The sequence below is a fragment of the Rattus norvegicus genome, chromosome 6, assembly GCF_036323735.1.
Source record: "Rattus norvegicus strain BN/NHsdMcwi chromosome 6, GRCr8, whole genome shotgun sequence".
Lineage (NCBI taxonomy): Eukaryota > Metazoa > Chordata > Mammalia > Rodentia > Muridae > Rattus > Rattus norvegicus.
In genome coordinates this window covers 16,746,514-16,765,229 of record NC_086024.1, presented here as the reverse complement: position 1 = coordinate 16,765,229, position 18,716 = coordinate 16,746,514, and the positions used below count along the sequence as shown (strand labels likewise).

Genomic DNA, 18,716 nt, shown 5'->3' with positions numbered 1-18,716 from the left:
ATCTTAAAAAAAAAAAAAGATCACTGGTTCTCAGAAAGTCTCTGAATCTTTAAATCTCTGAAGTCTTGCTTTTTGTCTTTTGTAGCTAACTGTTCTTGCTAACGAGATGTATCAACCTAGAATGTAGTTTTGTGCTTAATGCTAACCATCATCTAATATAGTCTTTTTATTGTTTTTTTTGTTTTTGGTTTTTTGGTTTTTGGTTTTTTTTTGGTTCTTTTTTTTGGAGCTGGGGACCGAACCCAGGGCCTTGTGCTTCCTAGGTAAGCGCTCTACCACTGAGCTAAATCCCCAGCCCCCTTTTTATTGTTTTAAACCCATGTCTGAATAGTCTTCTCTGCTGGACACCCTGCAAAACACTTAGAGAAAGAAATGAGGAAATATATCCCACTAGTAATAGCTTTAAAAGAAAAAGAAAGTCGGAGAGATGGCTCAGCAGTTAAGAGCACTGACTGTTCTTCTAGACATCATGAGTTCAATCCCCAGCAATCTCACTCATGGCCATCTGTAATGGGATCAGATGCCCTCTTCTGGTGTGTCTGAAGGGAGCAACAGTGTATTCGCATATTTTATTTATTTATTTGTTTGTTTGTTTGTTTAAAGGTTGGGTGGTGGTGGTGTATGTCTGTAATCCCGGCACTTGGGAGGCAGAGGCAGGTGGATGTCTATGAGTTGGAGGTCAGATTAGTCTATGTGAAAATTTAGAGTATATAAAGGCAGGTTTACTGGGAAGCTGCTCTTGGTCAGGTAAGTTCACTGGCCCTAAGGACCAAGGCTAGGAACGTTGCCATGGGGAGAAAAATATAGAAGAGGGAGAAGAGAAAGAGAGAAAGCATCTGTCGAGAGAGAAGGGGAAAGAGGAAAAGAACAGAGAAGGAAGGGGCAAGAGATAAAAATGTCTGGATTATATAGGGACAAGCAACTAGGGGAAGGGCAGCCCAGTTCCTGGGCTAAAAAGTTCAGGATTTGGGGCAGGGTATGTCAGGTAGGGACTGAGGGATGCTGGGAGAACCTGGAGACCATGGCTGCTTTGGAATGCAAAATATGCACCTCAGCCTCTTGTCTCAGGTCTGAAACCTGACGCTACAGAGGGAGTTCCTAGACAGCCTGGGCTACAGAGAGAAACCCTGTCTCAAAAATAAAAACAAAACGAAAACGAAAACAAAAGAACCTAGGAACACACCTAAAGAGTGCTAAACCAAACATCCCGTGGGGTGTGGTTGAACATACCTTTAACCTCAAGAGGCTGGGAAAAAAGAAAAAAGGCAGAGTTCTGTGAGTTTGAGGCTGGTCTGACCTCCATGGAAAGTTGCCAGACAGTCAGAGCTACATAATAGAGAAAGCCCGTTTCAAAAAAGACCTCTTCCCCCAAATGTCCAGACATTGAAAATGGAAGTCAAAAACCATAAGACAAGAACAAATCCTTTCATGCTCTTGGAATGGCAGAATTAATATTGTGAAGTTGGCTCTACTACAAAAATTAACCCACATACCTAGTGCACTATCCATCAATGTTGATGACGTCTTTCACAGATCTAGAGAAAACAATCCCATAATCCATATGGAACCACTGTTAAGACCTGGGTAACTGCTGCCTGTCTAGCCAGCCATGTTATGCTGTTACTGCTGTTACAAGGACACTTTCTCATGGTCGAGTGGACTGCACACTCTGTTATGTCCTGTGCTTTGGGGTTCTTGGAAACCAATCACAATGGAGGGCAGTTAGAACTGCTTTGTAGAGTAAGCTACAAGAAGCTTGGACCCGAGCCAAACGCCAGGCAGCACTTCCTGCACCTATGCATGAGCTTTTATGGGTTTTGCCTTTATAAGCTGCCCCTGGGATGGACCCCAACATAAGAGGGACACATGCACCAATAGAAGAAGCCATTTGGGGGTTGGGGATTTAGCTCAGTGGTAGAGCGCTTGCCTAGCAAGCGCAAGGTCCTGGGTTCGGTCCCCAGCTCCTGAAAAAAAAAAAAAAAAGAAGCCATTTGGAGTAAAACTTCCATTTTTGAATAGGGGTCGAATAAAGTTTTAAGTTCCCAAGACCTCCCCCCAGGAATTGATATCACACTTGACAGAAAGAGACATGTGCATGGGGAAGTGACATCCTGGTTGGCAAGTGTAGGGCATGGATGGTAGAATGTTCAACAAGGCAAGTGAAATCACCCCGCCAGAGTTGAATACTCCCAACCAGTGGGAACAGGATAAATGAACAACTAAGCATGTTCCTAAGGAAGTCCCAGATCCCTAAACCCTGCCTGGTGGGATAACTTGACACAAATGTTCATGGACTCCAGGCTTCAAGGCTCTGTAAGGTTATGACTCAGAGTCCTGAGTTAGCTTCCAAGTCTGCATTGTGTCCCTGATTAATCAGACTTGGGGTGTGCGTTCAATGAACCAGCCTTGTTTGAGTGAGATTGGTATCTGAGTGGTTCGTGCAGCAATTCCCACACCTCGACAATCACAAAAACCATGAATAACCAAAGCAATCTTTGTTTGTTTGGTTTGGTTTGGTTTGTTTGTTAGTTCTAGCTGTCTTGGAAGTCACTCTGTAGACTAGGCTGGCCTCGAACTCACAGAGATCTACTGGTCTCTGCCTCCTGAGTGCTGGGACTAAAGGTGTGTGCCTCCACCACCCAGCTAGCCAAAGCAATCTCAAGGAATAAGAACACAATTGGAGGTATCACAACACTCCACCGTAGAGCTGGAGAGATAGAGATGTGATCCTGGCATAAGAAGCACACAGGTACACCAGTGGGGCAGGATGAAAGACCTGGAACTAAACCAGTAAAGTTATGGCCACCTAATTTTTTGGCAAAGGAGGCAAAAATATGGAGCAGAAAATGACAGCTTTTTCAACAAATGGTTCTGGCAAAACTGGATATCCACCTGCACAAGAGTGAAATTAGATTCATATTTTTCTCTTTGCACAAAAATCAATGCAATTTGAAACGAGTCAAAGACCTTAATTTAAAACCTGAAACACTGAAACTTCTGATGAAACCATAGGGAATATTTTTCAGACATTGGGTTAGGCAAGAACTTTCTAAAGAGAGCATCGAGAGCACAGGAACTAAGCCAAAGAGTCAACGGATGAGACAGACACCATGACATCAGAAAGTTTCTACACCACCACCACCATCTCTACCACCACCATCACCACCACCACCATCACCAATATCACCAGCACCACCACCACCACCATTACCACCACCACACCAACAACTATCTGCAAAGCAAACAGACAGCCTATAGGAGGAGAGAAAAATCTTTACTATCTTTGTGTCAGACAGGGGCTACTGAAATTAATGTTTTTCAAAAGAAACACACATTGCCACATAACTATTTTTAAATATCTTCAATTTCCTTAGTGTCAGGGAAATGCAAATTAAGACTACTTTATGATACCATCTCACCAAGTCAGAATGGCTCTTGTGAAGAAGTCGATTAAAGGCACACACCTTTGATCACAGCACTCTGGAGGCAGAGGCAGGCATATCCCTGAAAGTTCAAGGCCAGCCTGGTCTACAGAGCTAGTTGCAAGAGGGTGGGAGGGATGGGGAGAGAAATCTGACACCAAAGGAGATGGGAAAGAGACACTCCCTTGGTGGTGCTGTTGAAAGTGCAAGTTAATACACAATTATGAAAATCAATTTAGGGATTTCTCAAAAAGCTAAAATCAGAACAGCTATATGATCCAGTTAATTCACACGTATGTATATGGCTTTTTGAGACAGTCTTTTTTTTTTTTTTTTCGGAGCTGGGGACCGAACCCAGGGCCTTGCGCTTCCTAGGCAAGCACTCTACCACTGAGCTAAATCCCCAACCCCTGAGACAGTCTTACTATGTAGCCTTAGCTAGACTGAGACGAGGCTGCCTCAAACTCAAAGACATCTGCCTGTCTCTGCCCCATGAGTGCTGGCATCAAAGATAGGATCACTATGCCTGATTCTAGAAAATGTATCTTAAAAAGTTCTTTAAAATTGGACTTATAGCCAGACATGGTAACACAGAGCTGTAGGCCTCAACACTTAGGAGGCTGAGGCAGGAGGATTACCATGAGTTCTAGAACCAGCCCTTGGACTACATAGTGAGTCCCAAGTCAGCCTAGGCTGTAGAGTGAGACTATTCCAACAACGAGAAGAAACTTGAGATAAACCAGCCTGCAGAGAATGGGCACTAGTCCAGCCTGGGCTACCTATCCTCAGACAGACCTTGTCTCAGAGAAGAAATCAAGGGGCTCATGAAAACATTTGCTATACAGGCCTGGTGACTTGAATTCAACCCTTTGTGACCCACAGTGGGAGGAGAGAAGTTCTCATAAAAGTTTTCCTTTGACTTCATGAGTGCTATGACACAAGCACTCTCACATATCACATAACCACACACACACACACACACACACACACACACACACACACCCCCATACATGCACACATACACACCTATACATGCATATACATACATATATACACACATACACACATATTGTCATGCACACACATTCACACAGATGTACAGATATACATACACACATACACACATACATATACCTGCACATATATACATGCATATGCACATATATAGGCATAAATACATATACAAATACAACATACACATACATATGCACATACACACATATACACATATACATTCACATACACACACAAGTTGATGATAATAAAAAGTCAAATAGAAGCAGACTCTTTGTAACTGTCTTGCTTTCCTTCTCTAATTTGTCCTTCCAGTGGCTTCTGTGGGTGTTTCTAAAACACTTGTCACACTCTTGCTTGAAATCCTTCTGTGGCTCCCTTTTGTCTCCTGCAGTAAATTTCCTTTCCAGCTGGTATTCACAGGCGTTAGTGGCCTGGCACCTTCTCTGTATTAGTGAGGAGTCTTATTTGTTTATGTAAACTAACTTCACATCTTTAAAAAAGGAAATCACATGAGGAGAGAAGTCTGTCCTGAGCTCAGGGACAGAGTGAGGGAGCACTGGAGGCTGAAGCTTCCTGTCTCCCTCAGTGTCCCTCCTGCCTGCTTTCCAGCCTGCAGACTTCTCGGCTCCAGTGGGGACAGGATTGTATAAGGAAATGAAGGTGCAGGCGCCCAAGACATGTGACAACCTCTGGCCCAACAAACTCTGTCTGAGAAAACTACTCATTTTATAGTCATGTCTTTGCAACTTAAGTTCCCCTAACTAGCAGAAAAGGATTTTTGCTGGGTATGGTATACACAACCTTAATCTACGTAAAAGCAGGCTGATCTCTGTGAGTTCAAGGCCAGCTTGGTCAGCATAGTGAGTTCTAGGCTGCATAGTGAGACCGTCTCAAATATCCAAAAATATACATAAAACAAATAATTCTGATGAAAATAAAACATGTTATGATTCATTAAAAATTTCTGGGGGGCTGGAAAGATGGCTCAGTGATTAAAAGCACTTGCTGCTCTTACAGAGAATCAGAGTTCGATTTCCAGCAACCATGTTGGATAGCTCACAACCCCCTGTAACTCATTTCAGGGACCTATATTCCCTCTTAAATACATACATACATACATACATACATACATACATACACACACATACACACATACACACATACATACATATACATACATACATACGCACACATACATACATACGCACACATACATACATACACATACATACACACACATACACACACACACACACACACACAAACATACATACATACATAATTTCTGGAGCTGGGCATGCCTTTAAGCCTACCACTTGGGAGGCAAAGGCAGGCAGATCTCTGTGAGTTAGAGGCCAGCCTAGTCTACAGAGTGAGTCCCAAGACAGCCAGAGGTCCATAAGGAGAGCCTGTCACAATAAAACAAAATGAACACATACATGCACTAATATGTGGACAGAGAAGTACTCAGCTGCTGATGCCTACCACGCAGGCAGAAGCCCTGGGTTTGATCCTTGGCAGAGCACCTGGGCATGGTGCACACTGTAATCCCAGTGCCAGATGTAGAGGGAGGAGCAGAAGTTTAAGGTGCGGTCTGTGAGGTTGGTTTTACAACACATTTTAGACCAGTCTGGGCAACATTGGACCTTGTCCCATCGTGGACATGCAGGCCTGAAACTCTGGGTACTCAGAGGGCTAAGGCAAGGAATGACAAGGTCTGTGCCTACCTGAGCTACAGAACAAGTTCAAGGTTAGCCTGGCAACTCAGTGTAACTCTGTCTTGAAAGAGAATAAATTAATTAAAAAACAACAACCAAACAACAACAACAAAGTGAGCTAGGGATAGAGATCAAAATGGTAAGGGGTATTTGACCAGGGCACCAGGTTCAATTCCCAGTCCTGACCCCCCAAAAAGGGCAGAATTTCAAGTTAGGCATGGTGGGTTACATTTGTATACCCCACACTTAAGAGGTTAAAGTAGGGGGCTGTAGACAGGGTGGGACATAAAAGGCCTTTCAGGCACACTATAACAGAAATGTGCCAAGGGCACACATTGACTAAAATACACTGTGGGAAAGCAGCAGACAGCCAGTCCTGGTAACTCAGGCCTACAATCCCCGATACTCAGGATATGTGACTCCTAGGTAGGCTAGTCTGTGCTATAGAATGAGATCAAGGCCAGACTTGGCAACTTAGTAAACCACTGACACCACAAGTAACCAGGGGGAGGGTGGTCCTCTCCTGGAGCGATGGCTGGAGTTAAGCTGGATTCTGTTCTCCAGTGGCCACATGGTGGCTTACTACTAACCCTGACTTTATTTCCAGAGATCTAATGCTTTCTTCGACTCCCTGCAGGCACCAGGCATCTATGTGGCATACATACATACATACATACATACATACATACATACATACAGGTAAAACACCCATGAAGATAAAAATAGTTTTTAAATGTAAAAAGAATGGTAGAGCATTTACCAACTATGTAGGAAGTCCTGGGTTCCGTTCCAAGTACCATAGGGGAGGGAAGAGAGGAGAGGGGAGAAGGAAAAGAAAGGGCAGTGGTGAGCTCCTAGGAAGCTTGCCCCATCAAGAGGAGTGACATTCTATAGCAGTTGAGGAGAAATTGCTTGTTCTTAGCTCCAGAGCCTTCCATGGGGGGTCCATGTGTGGGCGGACAGCTCATGATCGCCTGGGTATTAAGTCTTATAGAGTAAGTAAGCTATTGCTTTGAAACTGACCAGACATGCAAGGCTCTGGACTGTTGGGGGTTAAGATCAAGATGTGTATGTACGACATCATGGACCTCCAAGGCTCCAAATGATCATGGTCTACTTGGGTTTTTGTTTGTTTATTCTTGGTTTCCTTGTTGTTGTTGTTTAAAGATTTGTTTATTTATTTTATGTATATAAGTAGACTACCGCTGACACACCAGAAGGGGGCATCGGATCCTGTTCCACATGGTTATGAGCCACCATGTAACTGCCAGGAATTAAACTCAGGACCTCTGGAAGAGTAGTCAGTGCTCTTAACCTCTGAGGCATCTCTGTAGCACCTTGCTTCTGGGGGTTTGTTTGTTTGTTTGTTTGTTTGTTTGTTTGTTTTAAAAAAAGACAGGTTCTCATGCAGCCTGGGATATCCTTTCTGTACGGAAACACAAGGATCAGGAGTTTTTCGTTGGCTACTCAAGGCCAATTTGCCTTATGTGACAGCTTGTCTCAAAAAAACAACCCCGAAACCCCAGTGCTAAACTTGTTATGTAGCTAAGAATTGCTTTGAACCAGTGACCCTCCTGTCTCTAGACCTCCCAGGTACCGGGATGATGTGTGCACACCATCACACCTGGTTTGTGGCCTGATTGTTAAAATCTGAGATTTTGCTTTGATTTTTGGCCTTTTGTCTCTACAGACTGCTCTGAGTTCCAGGCCAGCCTGAGTGGCATATTAAGAGGTACTGTGCCCGCCGCCCTTACCTCAACACTTGCATTTAATCCCCAGCAACAAACACAGTTTTCTCATGATTGCCTAGCATTTCTTGTCTAGTTAACGATATGTACTGATCGATAGCTTTGTTTCTCAGCTAATTCTTCAGAGGCCTAAGAGGAGTGCTAACTATTTTGATAAGAACAAAATGGAGGAAGCTGGGTGCGGTAGTACCTTTGGTCCTGGCACTCAGCAGGCAGAGATAAGTGGATCTCTGTGAGTTCGAGGCCAGCATGGTCTCAAAAGTAAATAAGATGTTAAACAAAACAAAACAAAACAAAACAAAACAAAACAAAACACACACACATAACCCTCTACTTTCCAGCAAAAGAAAGAAAAAAATCTACCAATTCTTACACTCTGGTAGTCTTCCAAGCTTGAACAACTATCCCCTCAAGTACTGTACCTAGAGTAAGTAATTAAATCTATTAGGAGCCCACAAATACTCATCTCTTTTCTTGATGAGAATTGTGTAGTAACCTGTAACTTTAATATTTTCTTTTTTTTTTTTTTTTGTTCTTTTTTTCAGAGCTGGGGACTGAACCCAGGGCCTTGCGCTTCCTAGGCAAGCGCTCTACCACTGAGCTAAATCCCCAACCCCTTTAATATTTTCTAAACCTACTTCCAATGATGGATCTTAAATGCTTTAACTTCCTTTCTAGCCTATCACCCACCAGAGGCAGTGGGAAAGAAAGGATATGGGGAAGTGGTCCTGCTTATGAAGATTCTTTGGAGCAACTCCCATCTGTGTTGTTTGGAAATTGGAAGTCCGGTTCATAGGTCAGCCGTGGTACCTTGATACATTCACAAACACTTCATGGATACACCAGCAGTCCAGTTCAGTAGAGTCAGGATAGCCAACACCAATCAGCAGTGGTGGCACTACCAAGCAGAGACAGCTGGAAGCCTTGGCACGAGTCAGCATGAGTGACCAGGAGGGATGCCAGAAGAAGTTCTCTGCTGTTCCTCTCTCAGGGAAGCAAAGATCAGCAAAGACTGGAGACCAACAAGCATTGCACAGCTAGCTGTGTCAGCAAATCAAGCTTAGGCCTCCACACCCCCCACCCTACTGTCTGTTGAGTCCTTTTTATACTCTGTCCAAACATCACTTGTACTCCATGGGTCTTGCCTCAGCATGTGCATCTGGCTCAGCCGACCTCACTCTGGCAATCAGCCCGAGTCTACAAAAGTGGCAAGAAACTGCAGCACACCACCAGAAGTTTTTTGGTACGTTTCTCTGTATAGAGTACCTACAAATGCAGCTCAACTATGAAATGTAAGGTGGACCAATACATGTGTGTTGTTAGGAAAAAAATCCTTCATCACGTGTCCTTACACATGCTTGCTTTAGCAGAACATCCTCTTTCTTGTGTCTGCTTCAGCTAAACATTCCTTCATGAGTCCGCCTTAGCCTTTCACCTGCATCTACTTCAGGTGAAAATAATTCTTCACATCAGCCCCAGCAAAACACTATCCAACAAGACTGACTTTCCAAAGAACCCTTAAAGTTTCCACTCAGGAACCAGACTGATGGTGTAGGTCTGTAAGTCCAGCTGTTCAGATGGAGGAGGCAGGTGGATCAGAGGTTTAAGGTCTGACTGAGTTCCAGTATACCTTCATGCCAACCTGGGCAACTTTGGGAGATTAGGACTCAAAATAAAATGTTAAGAGGCCTATGTCCAGAGGTGGGGCAATGAGCAGGATGTAAAGTGAATAAATAAAAATTAAATTAAATAATAAAAAAGCCAATTCCTACAGATATGGCTCAGTGTCAGAGAGGAGAGGGAGAGAGAGAGGAGGAGGAGGAGGAGGAGGAAGAGGAGGAAGAGGAGGTGGAAAAGGAGGAGGAGGAGGAGGAAGAGGAGGTAGAAAAGGAGGAGGAGGAGGAGGAAGAGGAGGAGGAAGAGGAAGAGGAGAGAGAGAGAGAGAGAGAGAGAGAGAGAGAGAGAGAGAGAATGAATTTGCATTTGTTTAGCAGACTGAAAACCCTGGGTTAGGTCAACAGTAGTGTTTAAACAAACAGGGGCTTGAGAGATGGCTCAGTGGCACACTACTTTTCTGGGGGACTTGAGTTTGGTTCCCAGCACCCATTTAGACACCTCAAAACTGCCTGCAATTCCAGCTCCACCTCTTCTGGCCACAGTAGGCACCTGCACCCTCCCCCCGCCTTCCCCCCTCACACGCGCGTGCGCGCACACACACACACGCACCAAAGAAAATAAATTAAACAACCACAAACAATCACATTATGTATTTATCAGGTCTGGTAATCTCGTCTTTCAGGACTCATTCTATATATAAATATATTATTTATTTTATTTAAATTCTGTATATATTAGGAAGGTGATGTGTGCATATGAGTACAGGTTCCCTTAGGGGCATCAAATCTCCTGAAGTTGGAGTCGTAGAGGATTGCGAGTCACCTTGTGGGTTCTGGGAACCCAGGTCTGAGCCCTCTCTTCAACTATGACAGCTAGGATTTCTCCTGTCTAAAGGCAATAATACTGCCTTCCTTATAAATGGTTTTCCCCTAAAAGGAAAACAGAACTTAGGCAATGAGTTCTGGTTTTGCCCAGTTTTCTGGAATCATTCTTTCTTTTTAAAACAACAACACCAACAAAACAAATAACAACACCAACAAACCCCCCAGGTTTTTACAATGTAGCTCTGACTGGCCTAGAATGTGATATGTAGACCAGGCTTACCTTGGACTCGCAAGTTCCAATTGCCTCTGTCTCTAGCATGCTGAAATTAAAGGCTCGATTCATCATGCTTGGCTTGAAATATTTTTAAATTAAATTAAATTGTATTCTGGATGCTAAGGACTGGACCTGTGACTTTGCACATGTTAGGCAATTGCCCTTCTGCTGACCTGTACTGCTGCCTCTCCAGGAATATTTCCACTGTTTGTGTTTGCTTTCTGTGCAGGAGATGGAACCTAGGGCTGCGTGTGGGCCGGGTGGGCTCTGCTACTGAGGTGCAAGCCCTACCTGCCTTCTGCTGACTTTAAAGTAAGTCCTGGAAGGCTGAGGATATAGTTCAGTTGCTAGAGGGCTGAGCTTGATTGAAAGACTTGATAAAAGCTAGGAAGAGCAAACTGTAATCCCACTACTCAGAATGTAAAATCAAAAGGATCCACAAGTTCAAAGCCATCCTCAGCTACATATCAAGTTCAAGGCTAGCCTGGGCGGCAGGGGCGACAGGAAACTTTGTCTCAAAAACAAAACTAAAACTGTTTACCCCTAGGAAGGGCACAAAAGTATAATCCAAGAACAGTTTCATGTTTTTGAAGAAGCCAAGGTCACAAAACACTTGTCTCATTTTCTTGGAATTTTCTCACAAGCACACAGAAATCTCCTCACATAACTCCATTTTTGGACCTTGTTCCAACACTAAACCCACCGAATTTAGGAGGAGGGGATGGGGGAGGTTAATCCTGAGCGAGTGTTGCTGTGATAACATATCCTGTCAAGAGCAACTCAAAAGAAAAAAGTTTATGGTAACTCCCTGATCAAGAGGTTCATCACTACAGGAAATTCAAGTCAGAGGGGCACACGGCATCCACAGAATGAATGCTCCTCCTCGGCTAGATTTTCCTCTTTATTTTAGTTCAGGACCCAGCCCAGGAAACTGTACTGCTTTCTTTTAGTCCCCCTCCCCCATCTAGGGACCTACTCAACAACATTTCTCACAGGCGTGCTCTGGACCTAATTACTCCTTCCAGGCCTGCCTGAAGGCTTATCTCCTAGGTGACTTGGGTGACTCCAGGTCCTGTGAGGCTGACCACATTAACTCTACCATGTGTGAAGCTCCAGGTTTGATCGGTCCAGCACTGGGGAGGTGGAGGAAGGGGTCAGGAATTCCAGGACTGCTTTGGCTACATGAACAAGGCTTGGCCACGCAGACTTGCTTCAGCTACCTGTCTTTAAAACTAGTCAGTGAGATGGCTCAGCGGGAAAAGATGCTTGCTACACAAATGTGCTAACCTGAGTTCAATCCCTAGGACCTATGAGAGAGGGTAAGGAGAGAACTAAGTCTGTAAGGTTGGCTTTGTGACTTTCACACAAGTGCACACCCTTTGGCATCTGTAATAGTAATAGTAATAAGTAACACGCAATAGTAATAGTAATAATAGCAATAGTAATAAGTAATAGTAATAATAATAATAGTAATAGTAATAACAGTGATAGTAGTATTAATAATAAGTAATAGTTATAGTAATAATACTAATAGTAATAATAGTAATAAGTAACAGTAATAATAGTAATAGTAGTATTAGTAGTAAGTAATAGTAATAGTAGTATAATAGTAATAATGATAAGTAATAGTAATAATAGTAATAGTAGTATTAGTAATAAGTAATAGTAATAATAATAGTGTTGGTAATAAGTAATAGTAATAATAGTAATAGTAGTATTAGTAATAGTATTAGTACTAAGTAATAATAGTAATAGTAGTGTTAGTAATAAGTACTAGTAATAATAGTAATAGTAATAAGTAATGGTAATAGTAGTAATAGTAATAGTAATCATAATAATAATAGGTCTACTTTCACACTTCTTCTATACAAATCTGGTCAGGTTGGTTTTTCATTTCTTCTGTGCTCATGTCATTAAGTCAAAACTCCTTTGTCTACTAGGCATGGTGATGGACTGCCATAATCCCCACACTAGGAAACAGAAGCCAAAGCAGAAGGATTGCTGGGAATTCCAGACCAGCCAGGGCTATACAGTGAAACCTTGTCTCAAAAAAACAAACACAAAACCAAAGGATCAAACACACCCTCCGTCATAGGACCTAGGAAAAACATACAGTCAAAACCAAACACACCAAAATGGAATAAAGAAAATCCTACCGTCTTCCCCTCCCACATCTACCCAGCGCAGAATGTCACCTTCAGAAAGGCCCTCTCTGCCTGCCCCTGAACACAGCATACTGCTCACTAACTGCTCTGAGTTGCTGTGGCCCTTCCCTTCCTAGATTATAAGCAGTCTGGCCCTCATCCCTGCCTCTTTCTTAGACAGCAGGCTCCCCCACTCCTGGAACTGGACTCCATTTATCACCACGATCCAGAGTATGACACTAAGCATCGAACTCTCCGTAAATGTTGAACTGAATTGAACCTAGGCACTTGTATTTTCTGCAATTATTCCCTAAGTTCTTATAAAAGTTAATTTGGAAAATGTCAGCCTGTCTCAGCTGTCCTCCTGTGAGAGAAGGAAAAGGGCATTTGTGTATGCAGGGACTGAGAAAAAGCACATCCTTGGGGGCTGGGGACAGCGACTGCTGTGGAAATACAAGTGAGAGGTCACACAGGGAGGAAAAAGGCAACAGGAAAAGCTAGATTAAATGACAGCTGGTCAGCCAGGCGGGCCGGCAGGAACTTGTAACACAGAGCGTTTAAGAGGTGGAGCCGGGAGGGTGAGAAAGTCAAGGCCAAACTTGGATATATAAGATCCCACTTAAAAAACAAAACAACAAAACCAAAACAAAAAACCCAAAGCCAGTTGGTGAGATGACTCCGTGGGTAAAATATTCGACATACCACCTGAGTTTAATCCCTAGAACCCACGCAGCTGAAAGAACAGATCTCTCAAGTTGTCTTCTGGTCTCCATACCGTGTTCTGGAACCGGCATACATATGTAGACACAGAACAAATAAGCTAGCAACTTGGGGTTTTGTTTGTTTTTGTTTCTGAGACAGGGTTTCAGGGTTTCTCTGTGTAACCTTAGCTCTCCTGGGACTTTTTCTGTAGACTAGGCTAACCTAGAACACACAGAGATCTACCTGCCACTGCTTTGTGAGTGCTGTGTTTAAAGGTGTGAGCCTCCATCGCCCAGTGTGTGTGTTTGTATGTATGTATGTAGTATGTATGTATGTATGTATGTATGTATGTATGTATGTATTTATGTATGTATGTATGTATGTATTTATAACTGAGAAAAAAAGATGGCGGGTCATTGTTGCTTATAATTTCCTTCTTATGTTTTGTATTTGCTCAAATCTAGAGGAAACTAGGATTTTTCTTGATGGGGGACTTTTAGCTCCACGCTCCATCTGCTCTGCCTTGGGTCCTTTGTGTATCTGTGTAGTGGGTGGAGATCAGCTCCCTGACTGACTGAATAGGACCTATGTCCTGTGGAATCAGGAGAATCAAGAGAAGAGGGTTGGTGAACGGTCGCCAATTACCTCATGTTTCTGAAAACAGAAGGGCTTCTATGTAGGAGGCAGACAAACGCAGTAGAACATCTTTTTGAGGGGTGAGGCTGGGTGACATGGAGACAAGGTCTCATGTAGCCCAGGCTGGCTCAAACTCATTATGCAGCTGTGATGTTGATTTTGATCGCCCACTTGACACAATGCGGAATCACTTGAGAATAGACTCCATGAAGCACTGTCAGATCAGGTTGGCCTTGGGCCTGTCTGTGGAGGACTGTGTTGGTTACATTAATTGAGATGCCACTGTGGGTGGCACCATTCCCTAGGTAGGGTATTCTGAGCCATGTAAAAGTGGAGCAACTGAGTTGAGCATTGGCAAGCATACACACATTCATTCTGTCTGCCCTTGACTATGGTGTGATGTGACCAGCTGTTTCAGTTCCCACCATTTTGGCTCCCTCACAATGATAAACCATAATGTGCATTTAAGCCCCCAAAGGTCCCCAAAACCCCAAAACCAAAAAACCAAAATAAAACTCTTTTTTGGGGGCTGGTGAGTTGGCTCAGAGGTTAAGAGCACTGGCTGCTCTTCCAGAGGTCCTGAGTTCAATTCCCAGCAACCACATGGTGGCTCACAACTATCTGTAAGGGAGATCTGATACCCTCTTCAGGTAGGCAACAGAGCACTCATACATTAAATAATTTGGAAAAAAAACCCCCCCAAAAAAAAAAACAAAAAACAAAAAACACAAAAAAAAAACCAAAAAAAAAACCCTGTTTTCCCCTTATGTTGCAGACACCAGGGTACTTTATCACAGAAAAGTGAAACAAAACTAAAACAACAGCCAAGCGTGGCCTTGAAACCATAATTTTCCTTTTTTCTATTCGTCATCATCATAATTATTATTATTAACAACAACCTCCCTAGGTAGCTCTGACTAGCCTAGAACTCACAAAGTTGACTTGCCTCTGCTCCTGAAGGGCTGGGATTGTAGGTGTGCCCCACCACTGCCCAGCTCAGAATATCTCTGAAAAAGGAGATGGAGGTCCCTGAGCAAGGAAAACACAGCCAGGGACATGACGTCAGCTTGGCTTTGTCCTGGTGTCTCCCGGTCTCATTCTCAACCAGTTTTCAATCTTTACCTCAGCCTCCGACAAGCCCACGGTTCTGCTCTGAAGCGTCCTTGACCAGGGGTCCCGCCGAGTCTTCCCCTCTAATCTGGATGGTGTTTACTAGGTCCTCAACCTTGAAGTCGTTTGTGGTGTTGTCTGCCTTCTGAAGAAAAATGGATTTTTGCCTCAGTTCCTCATTCCTGTTTAAATATTTAGTTTAATCAACACAGACCCAAGTGCCTTTCCATTTCTCTGGGTGCCTGGGAGCCACGCTGACATCGGAGTCATAAATAATGCATCCGATCGCAGCAACACGCCTCTGGCTGGGGGGGGTTCCTCCATTCCTCAAGTCTCAGGGCCTGCCGTGTCCTTCGGATGCTTCTGGGAACTGGGGTGCTACAACGGAGAAGCTCCAAAGGGTTGGGCTTCAAGGCTGCTGCTACAAGGAGTCAAGGAGGCTATAGCCCAGGTCTGAGGGGCCTTCAGAAGTGCGAGGCAGGTCAGGTGGTATTGGCAGAAGTAGATGCACACGCCACGGCTACGGGGTGTTCAGACCTGGAGGGAGTTCTGAGCGTCACTTAGACAAGGCCCAAGTTAGGTTCTGTGTGAATGCCAGGGCACAGGGAAAGAAAAGCAGACTGGTATGGGGGTCAGCCAAGTTTAAGGACAAGAGAAGCCATGAAATGCTGTAACCTTCTCCTCAAGAACTCTAACATAGCCTCCAACCTCCATTCTAAGGGCACTATTGAGGTTTCCTGGCATTGTCTGTCCCCTCCTACAGAAAAGAACCAATAGTGGTTTGGTTCGGTTTTGACTGGACAGGTTTTGGTTGAGTATCCTTAGTCAAAACCCCCAAAAGGTCAAAGCGCCTCCAGGTGAACTCCTTCCTTCGGAGCGTGGCCTCTGACTCTCCTCTTAGTCGTCACTAATGATCTGCTCCTGGTCTGGCTGGGTAACAGCAGTGTCTTGGAGGCAGCTCTTTAATACACTTTTTATTTCCCCCAAAACTTTGCAGAGATAAAAGGAGACAAAAACAATGATTTATTTATCCAGACCTTCAAAGTTTAGCTTTGAGCTCTCAACATTTTTAAGTTCCTTTTTCAAATCAAGAGAACAAATAAACCGGCCTCTTTCTCTACAGAAAGGGCCGCCACTATCAACCTACAGATAAAGATAAAAGGAGCAGATGAAAGGGACACCTTCTAGTCTCTGTCCTTCTGTCTGACTGGACGATTATCGAGAGTCCTCCTCCCTGTCCTTGGAGTCAAGGCTAAAACCTACCACTTATTTCCAGCTTCCTGGTACCAGAGTTAAAAACAAAAGAAGTTCCTGGGAGTTGGGCGAGGTGACGGAAGCCCATAATCCCATGGCAAGGCTGGCTGGGATATACTTGAGGCTGGGTTAGACAATTTAGCTTGTTTTGTTTTGTTTTGTTTGCTTGTTTGTTTGTTTGTTAAGACAGGGTTTCTCTGTGTAGTCCTGGCTGTCTCAGAAATCACTCTGTAGACCCAAATGGCCTGGAACTCATAGAGATCCCCCCTGCACCTCCACCCCCACCCCTGGGTGCTAGGATTAAAGGTGTGCGCCACCACCACCTGGCAGCTCTTTTGTTTTTTGAGGCAAGGTCTTCCTATGTAACTTTGACTGGCCTAGAACTTGAAACGGAGATCAGTGGAGATCAGGTTGGTCTCAAACTCAGAGAATCGCCTGCCTCTGGGACTAGGACCAAGGAAATTCTACACTACACCTATTTTATGTGGCTGTGTTTTAAACTAAATTAAGAGAAGAGGATAGGGAGAGGAAGAAGAAGGGGAGGAGGAGGAGGGATAGGGATATAACTCAGCAGTTGAGCTCTAACCTAGAATACATGAGACCCTGGGTTTGATCTCTATCTCTGGACTTCTCCAAAATGTGTGTGTGTACACATATATAGCCTATGTTTAAGAAGACGGACAGATGGACACACACACAAATATTTATTCATTCACAGTGCTAGCTACCATTCTACTCCCAGCTTTCCCTCTTTCCTTTTGGACTAAGTTAGTCTCTTTGCTCATTTCCCTGTTTCTGCAAGTGATGCTTTCACAATGGCTAGCCCAGGAGTTAGGAGTGCTTTCTGTTCCTGTAAAGGTCCAAGGTTTGGTTCCCAGCACCCACAGATCAGGCAGTTCAATTCGAGTGACTTACATGGTGTAAAATCAACTCCTGCAAGTTGTCTCCCCCCACCCCCACCCCCGATTTCCACATGTGGACCATGGCCACATACTCCTGCACACACATTAATAAATGTGACTTTAAGAAACATATATATATATATATATATATATATATATATATATATATATATATATATACATATGTTTTGAACTTGAGGTGAGGCTGAGTAAGACTTAAAGTTCGCAGGGGCTGTAGCGGTAAAGCGGGGTTTAAGAGAGCTTGCTATTCTTGTAAAGCGTTTGAGTTCATGTCCCAACACCCGTGTCAGTTGGCTCACAACAGCCTGTAATCTGTCTCCAAGGGATCTGATGCCCTCTTCAGCTCTCCCCTAGCATGCATACACATGTGGCACATACACACACACACACACACACACACACACACACACACACCAATAAATTGTCCTAAGTCTAGATCGCCATCATTCCGCGTTTAAACTTCCTAAGTGGTATGTGTGGTAGCACACACCTTAGTCCCAGAATTCAGTTTTAGCTCAGCCTGATCTGCATAGCAAGTACTAGGACAGCCAGGGCTACACACCGAGACCCTGTCTCAAAAGCAACAAAAACTGCAGAAATCCTTTTAACCACATCCCATTGTACTGAGAGTAAAAGCCAAGCCTTTCTTTTTTTTTTTTTTTTTTTTTTCCGGAGCTGGGGACCGAACCCAGGGCCTTGCGGTTCCTAGGTAAGCGCTCTACCACTGAGCTAAATCCCCAGCCCCCTAAGCCAAGCCTTTCTGAAGCCACCACGCTGTGTGTGACCTAGACCTCTTCCACTTTACCTACCCACACAGGCCTAGCAGCTTTGAGGTGTCTTACAGGCGTGTCTCAGTGCCCAAGACTCTCACTGAGGTCTCTGCTTACTTCTTACTTCTCAGAGGCCTTTTCTAATCCTGATTTTAATCTCTGCAGCATTTACCATTATCATATGCATCACGTGTATTTACCTATTTGTATATTTAGTGTTTGTTTCTCCCACTAAAATACAAGGCCAGGAGACTAGTACTTGGTTCAGCTTGGTCTCCTGTGTATCTACAATGCTTCTCTCTGCACTCTATGGGTATTTGTTGGTATTTGGTTAATGAAAATGGCTTCTTTTTTCTTTTCTTTTCCTGGGCATAGTGGTATGTACCAGTAATTCTGCACTTAGGAGGGAGAGGGCAGCTCAGTTTACACAGCAGGTTCCGGGTCATTTAGGATCCCCCAACATAAATAAATGGAGGCTGGGGAGGTGGCTTGCTCTTCACATAAGCATGAGGACCTCAGTTAAGATCCCCAGAACCCACGCAAAACCTGGGCACGTT

General features: G+C 43.9%; 1 long non-coding RNA gene across 1 annotated transcript in view; it reads right to left on the bottom strand.

The window, feature by feature from the left end:
• Window positions 1–16,263, bottom strand: part of LOC134479096 (uncharacterized) — a 29,093-nt gene extending 12,830 nt beyond the window's left edge. Inside the window, exon 1 of the long non-coding RNA XR_010052172.1 lies at window positions 15,225–16,263. This is a non-coding gene — a long non-coding RNA (uncharacterized LOC134479096). The remainder of the gene's footprint in view (window positions 1–15,224) is intronic.
• Window positions 16,264–18,716: the final 2,453 nt, after the last annotated feature.